Source organism: Myodes glareolus, chromosome 25 (genome assembly GCF_982192425.1).
Source record: "Myodes glareolus chromosome 25, mMyoGla1.1, whole genome shotgun sequence".
In the NCBI taxonomy this organism is placed as follows: domain Eukaryota; kingdom Metazoa; phylum Chordata; class Mammalia; order Rodentia; family Cricetidae; genus Myodes; species Myodes glareolus.
In genome coordinates, this window is record NC_142050.1 from 15,700,756 (window position 1) to 15,707,480 (window position 6,725).

The 6,725-nt window shown below is 42.2% G+C and overlaps 1 long non-coding RNA gene across 1 annotated transcript; it reads right to left on the reverse strand.

The window, feature by feature from the left end:
* Positions 1-726: 726 nt before the first annotated feature.
* LOC146889708 (uncharacterized) lies at positions 727-5,988 on the reverse strand. The gene is made up of 2 exons (XR_014999963.2): positions 5,825-5,988; positions 727-1,198 (listed from the first exon to the last, which is right to left on the reverse strand). It is a non-coding gene; the product is annotated as an uncharacterized LOC146889708 (long non-coding RNA).
* Between the last annotated feature and the right edge of the window lie 737 nt (positions 5,989-6,725).

Consider the following 6,725-nt stretch of genomic DNA (forward strand, 5'->3'; position numbering starts at 1 on the left):
GATCCACCTGCCTCTGCCTCTGTAATTAAAGGCATGTGCCACCACCACCCAGCCAAAGTTCTTCATTTCTAAAGAATGGAGTAAGCCCATTGGAGCACTAGATTATGTCTGATATTTTTCATAAACAACAGTTTAAATTTTGAGAAAATGTGTAAAACAGAAAGTCCAAGCTGCAACAAAAACACATTATTTAGAAGCAGAATAGAATCTCAGACAAGCAGGAGAAAGGCAGACTCAAGAGTGAGGAATAGACAGAGCACAGGAAGAGGTGTGTCTGTCCGGAGTGCTAGGCGGGTTCTCTGCCTGTGAAGGCGAAAGCCGTGAATCAGACCTGATTTGGCAATATGACCCAGGCTGGGCCTCACAGATAGAGTGGACTCAGCATCCACGGTGACTTATCTGGACAACTCCCAGGAAATTAGCGTTGTTAGCTGGGTCACTGCTTTCTCTGTCCCCACCCAGCAGAGGTGTAGATTTGCTCTTTCATCCTCAGCCTGGAAGATCTGGGGGTTTTTTTGTTTCATTTTTTTTCATTTTGTTTTGGTTTTGATTATACAAATAGAAAGGGGTCTATTAAGGAGACAAAAGGCATCTCAATAATTCTAATCTTACGATGTCCTCAAAGCACGATGGGTGTCCCTTTGTGTTCTCTCCTTCTGCCAACCATCTCACCATAATAAGCTACTCTTTATTACTGTTTCACTAAGAACCAGACACTATTCAAAGTGCTTTTTATGGACTATGGTAGTCATCCTTTATTGTAGCCAAATAACACAGGTACTATAATCATTTTTTTATTTTACTACAAATAAAAAGGAGGCATGGGTGAATTAAATTGCTTCCTCAAGTTTTCTAAGCTAGATCAACATTGCATCTAAAAGGGACTATTCTCTGTCTGAGTGCCTGAGCTCCTCCCACAGACATCAGTAGTGGAAGCAGACATGTCTGCCCAAAGACATAACTCCATTTATTAGTCAAGTTTTCCAGGGCTCAGTGCTGAGATGCACACAGGATATCCACGAAAAAGGAGGACGTTTAGGTGACAGGCAATAAGGGCTCTGAGGAGAAGAGGCAGCTTTGTTGGGCTCTGACTCCAGAAGTCTGTGTCCCCAAGAGCTTTACTCTGTATCTTCACGATGGTTCTACTTCGTGATTGACTCCCACGAGCACAAAAGCGGGTTTCACCTCGAATCCTGACCTGTATTTGTGCAGAGATAAATTTTGATGAGGTGAATGGTGTCACTAGAAGATCTCTTAGAAACCTGGAGAGGTATCAAGAGCTAGGAGAAGAAGAAAAGGGAAAAGGAATTTCCTCTCTGAAGTAGGTGATGTGAGGGGAGTTTTTGGAGCTATGCCATGTAAGAGTGGTTCCAAGCCAGAGCACACAGGACTCAGCGAAGTCCACGAGGAGTAGCCAGCGACCCTGGACAAGCTGCTGAGACACTGTGCCTTGGGCTGCAAAGGATGGTATCTACTGCTGTACCATGATGAAGCACAGAGACGTAACACGTGACAAGCATCTTGATCACAACTGACCCAAGCTGCCTGAAGAACCTATGTACTATTGGTTCTTCTTGGGAGTAGGTCACTGTTCTTGGCACTTCCCTTCTGATCTCTCCCTCCCCACCCTCTACGCCTCTAATCATCAGAAAATCAAGTCGTGGTTCTGGGGTCAAAACTCACTGATAAAGACAATGTTAGTCACCATCCTGTCTTAAAGTTAAGGGAGTTTCTAAGTTAGTAGACAGATGTACCTGGAAATACACCATAGTTACTGGTTTATAAAACAGGAAGGTAGAAGTAGGAAGACTGAGAGTCAAAGTCATTCTTTAGTAGTTTTGAATCTGAGGCCAGCAAGGACTGCCTGAGACTTGTCTCAATATATAGTATGAAACATATATGTGCAGAAAACGGGATCACATTGGATCACATTCTCTGACCCTTGAATTGCTTATCTATGAAGTGTGGTAGTGGTGTGAATTCAGTTGTTGGTACACAAGTTCAGATCTATAGAACACCAACACTCCCATGGAAAGAAAGCCCTGTGCGTCTTATCTCAGGCTCCACTTCCCCCAGAGCTGCTCGCTGGTAACTGCTTCCTTCACCATTGCAGCAGATAAGATACACTGCAGCTGGAAAGGACACCAACCACAGGCCCTGGACTCCAAGTGCAATCAAGGTCTTCCTAGCAAAGAGTCTCAAAGCTCCTCCTTTTGTAATTAAGGGCACAGCCTTTGAAATATTATACCTCTCTCTTTTATTCATGGCAAATCCAAGTGAGCTCGATTTGGAAGGCAGCAGGGAGGAGAATGAGCAAATTGAATTAATTCTTGTGCCGAATATTAATGCAGTGCCACAGAGAGGGAGACGCTTTGTAAGATTCAAGGGAACCGAGAAAATAGTTTCTCATCGGGAATTTAAACAGCACCATCTCAGAGAAGCGCTTTGGGACTGTACGTGTGCATGGGGACCAACATCCTGCCCACGGCAGCTGACCATGTTAATTTCTCTATAAGGCAAGATGCTTAGAGTTCATGATATTTTCAGGAGCCCATGAAAATACTTTAGCTTTATTTCAGCAAAAAAAATAAGAACACAAATTGTATTAGTATCATATATGTTTGTGTGTTTGTGTGTTTGTGTGTGTGTGTGTGTGTGTGTGTGTGTGTGTGTAAATTTTTGAGATGGGGACTCTTGTAGCCCAGACTAGCCTTAAACTCACTATGTAGCTAAGGATGACCTCACACTTCTGGTCATCCTGCCTCTGCCTCCCTGTGCTAGAATGTGGTGTCGCTTCCAGTGTATATACTGTTGGAATTGAGCCCAAGACTTCGAACATACGAGGCAAGTACTCTACCAACTAACCTACCCTCTCCCCAGCCCGTAAAATACATTTTTAAATAATTGTCTGAGGAGTCCATGATAGCATCTTATTATCCTCATGTAGTCCTAACACGTGGAACAAGCAGTAAAGAAAGGACCACAAAGCAGGCCCAATATGCAGACTCCAAGCCCACCCCAGACGTTCTTTTGTGCCAAATCCCCATTTAGTGTCACCCACTTAATCATGTCAGCAGCCCTCCCATTTTTCCTGCTGAATTCTTTGATTGATAACGTCACAGACCCTTTCTCTTCGGACTGCGGTAACAGATCCACAGACTGGTCTCAGTCTCGAGCTGGACGAAAAGGTTCAATTGCAAGTCTCACCTCACACCAACTGAATTCGAATCTGTATTTATTTTTAATGCAGCCTCTACATCCATACTGGCTTATTAAAGTGTGCCAAGTGTAGAACTAAGCAAAATGATTCAGATGTAGAGAACCCAGGGGTGCAGATTAAAGAAAAAAGATCTTAGAGCAAAAGCAATGCCTACGGATAACTGGGATTTCCCTGAGAAGACAACAGGGAAAGAGGAGATATGGAGCTCTAGGAAGCCAGAAAAGACCTTTCTAGAGAGCCTTCCTCTCCATGGTGACCTTCCCCGCGGACTTTCAAAGGTTCCACTTTCTTGCCTGTATTCTAAGTTTCATTGGTGAAAGGCTGGTAGAGAGGCTGAAGGAACAATGTGTCAGAAACAGTAGCCACTGGCACCACCACCTTCTCTTCCCTCAAGGCTCAAGACGAGGAGACTGCACTGTGCTAAGGAATTCATGTCGGCAACCAAGAGTAAAGTGAGCTGTGTGGGCTGTGGAGCCAGAATTGGGCAATGCCAAGGACAAGAGAGAACACGTAACTGTCATTATCAGGTATAAAACGCAACGCAAGCATCTACATCTCTCTCTCCTAGATAAAAAGGAAGGGGCACTAATTATTAGGTTATATTTTCTTAAAGCAGTACTTAGATTGCTTTTTAAACATTGAAAATACTCTAGACCGAAGGAACTCAATTTCCTCCTGCTGTAAGATTGCCCATTTCCACTCTAACCATGACAAAGAACCTGTGGGTAGCTACTTCTACTCCTGTTGAGTAGCTATTTCTTCCTAATGAAGGCATCCCTTAGTAGAGGGAGGCTCCTTAAGACTCAGGAAGTAAATAAAACCTTTACAAGGCCCAGGAACTTTTACTTCAAAGGTTTCAGGTTACTCCTAAACCAAGGTTCTCAAGGCCCCTTCCAAGGTTATATAAACAGTAGCAGCTATTAAGGAAAAAAAGAGTCTTTGACCAGTTGAGATATGCCAAATCATGCAGGATGCTTTCATGAGTCAGTATCCATGTTTCCATTGACTTTTTCGTGGTACAACTGCCTCTGACTCACCCATTGCACTGTGTAAATGGCTCACCACACTGGAGAAATCCTTTCTTTGGTCTCTTGTCAATACTCACTCTGGATTTGATTCATGTTTGTTCACATCTCCCTGCCCAGCAAAAGTTATGTAACACCCCAAACGAAAACCAGAAATTCCCACACCTCCTACTGTAGGCCAAATTGTCTTAAGCTGTAAATGACAATCAGAACCTGATGTGGGATTCCCCTCTGTATACTATTAATATGTTTTATTGCCATTGGTTAATAAAGAAGCGATTTTGTCCTATGGCAAGGAAGAATAGAGGTAGGCGGGCAAACTAAACTGAATGCTGGGAGAAAGAAGGTGGAGTCAGGGAGATGCTATGTAGCTGTTGAAGGAGAAAGATGCTGGGACCTTGCACAGCTTGTGGTAAACTATAAAATAATAGAAATGAGTTAATTTAAGATATAAGAGCTAGCTAAAAATATGCCCGAGTCATCACCCAAACAGTATTGTAATTAATATAGTTTCTCTGTGATTTTGGGGGTCTGGGAGGCCAGGAAACAAAAATAAAGTCTCTGCTTATAAGAACCAGGTTGGAACCCAATCATGCCATCCACAGTAGGTTTCAGTGATCATCTTTATGAATAAACCAATCAGCACCAGCCTTGGTTTCTAAAACTTTGTTTTAATTTTTATGCATGTATATGTATGCTTACATGCATTTATGTAACTCACACATGTGCAATGCCCATGGAGGCCAGAGGAGGACATTGGATCCTCTGGAACTGGAGTTCCTGATGGGTGTTAGCTGCATGTGGATGCTGGGAACAAATCCCAGGTCCTCTGCAAGAGCAACAAGTACTCTTAACTGCTAAACCATCTCTCCAGGCACATTATCAGTCTCTCCTGGAAGCCGGCTAGTTTAATACACAGGCTACAGTAACAATCAGTTAATACCCATACCTATGCAACCATACTTCTATAGATGATATCAAAGTTCTTAAGTCTCTGCATCTCCACCAATCCCTGAACTCCACACTTACTCAAAACCTACTATACATTGACTCTCTGCTCATGCCAGTTTTGCCACATGCACTCCAGTGAGTAACCAATTCAATCTTTGTCATTTTTGACTTTCATACTCGTTCAACCTTCTGTTGCCTGAACCCAGGAATCTGCAGGCAAAACAAGTTTTCCAACCTGCAGTTTAATCAGCTAACTAAATAGAGCAACTACATCAAATAAGGAGCGACAGGTGGGTTCTGACTTCCTCTTTCTGATAGACACTGTAGGTCGTAGGTAGAAAGAGAATAAGATTATCATTGGTTTCCATGGTCAATAGTATGTTAGCCACTTCAGAGGAATGGTGGTATGGAAGCAAGGGCAGATGAGAGGTGGAAAGAAGATGTAGAGATGATATTCTAAGAGCTTTTGTATGGTCTGAATATTTATATTCCCTACAAATTCATATGTTCAAGCCTTCACCCCTAAGGTAGTAGTTTTTAAGTGTAGGTTGAAATTAGGATCAGGTAATGAAGGTAGAGTCCTCAGTATTAGTGCCTGTATAAAAAAGATCCCAGAAAGCTGACTTACCACTTCACCAGGTAAGGGCATGAGCTATGAAACCTTTGCCAGACACTTGAACCTTCCTGCACCTTGATCTTGAATTGTTCAGCATCCAGACTGATAAGGAATCGATTTCTGTTGTTTACAGGCAATCTAGGCTATGTTACAGCAGCCCAACCTGACTAAGACACTGCTCCTTCCAGAGGCTAGAACTCAATCTCCCCACTAGAAACGGGAAGTGAAAATAAGCACTCACAGAACTCTTTTTTTTTGTCTCAGCTCCCCAAATACTTGAGAAGAAAATATATAAATGCTTAGAACAATTAAGAAACACCTAGAGAAAAATAGTCTGAGAAATTTAGTGTCATTGCCAATATTAGAATCTGGAGTCAGTAAACACTTTCAAACAGTGGATGGAGCAAAGGTGAACCATCAGATGAACTGGCAACTTCGTCTTCATTAAGACTGATATCTTCTAATGCTATCTGGAAAGTAAAATGACAGTACTGTGTGCAGACATCAGCAATGCATACATCTAGCAATAGAAACAACGCGAATGTCTCTCAATAAGAGAATGATTAGGTTCATTGTATTAGAATAATACTACATATCAACAAAAGCTATTTATATACAAGATAGATGATTTGCACATTTTTGTTGAGAGAAGGCAGAAACTAACAGTGAGTATTAAATGTTTAAAAATAAGCATAAACTTATTTATGGCCATAGATATCCTCTTTTAGTGATCTGGACGAAAAGAGGTATAATTGCACCTTCTTCAGAACTTGAGATGTTTTAGCCTTTCATCATGCAATCTGTGTTCAAGTTACACAGAGAATGTAAAAGGAGAACTCTCACCTGAAGAGATGGTTTGGTGGTTAGAGTGGGTGGCATACCGGCATGAGGATTAGAGTTTGGATCCCAGAAG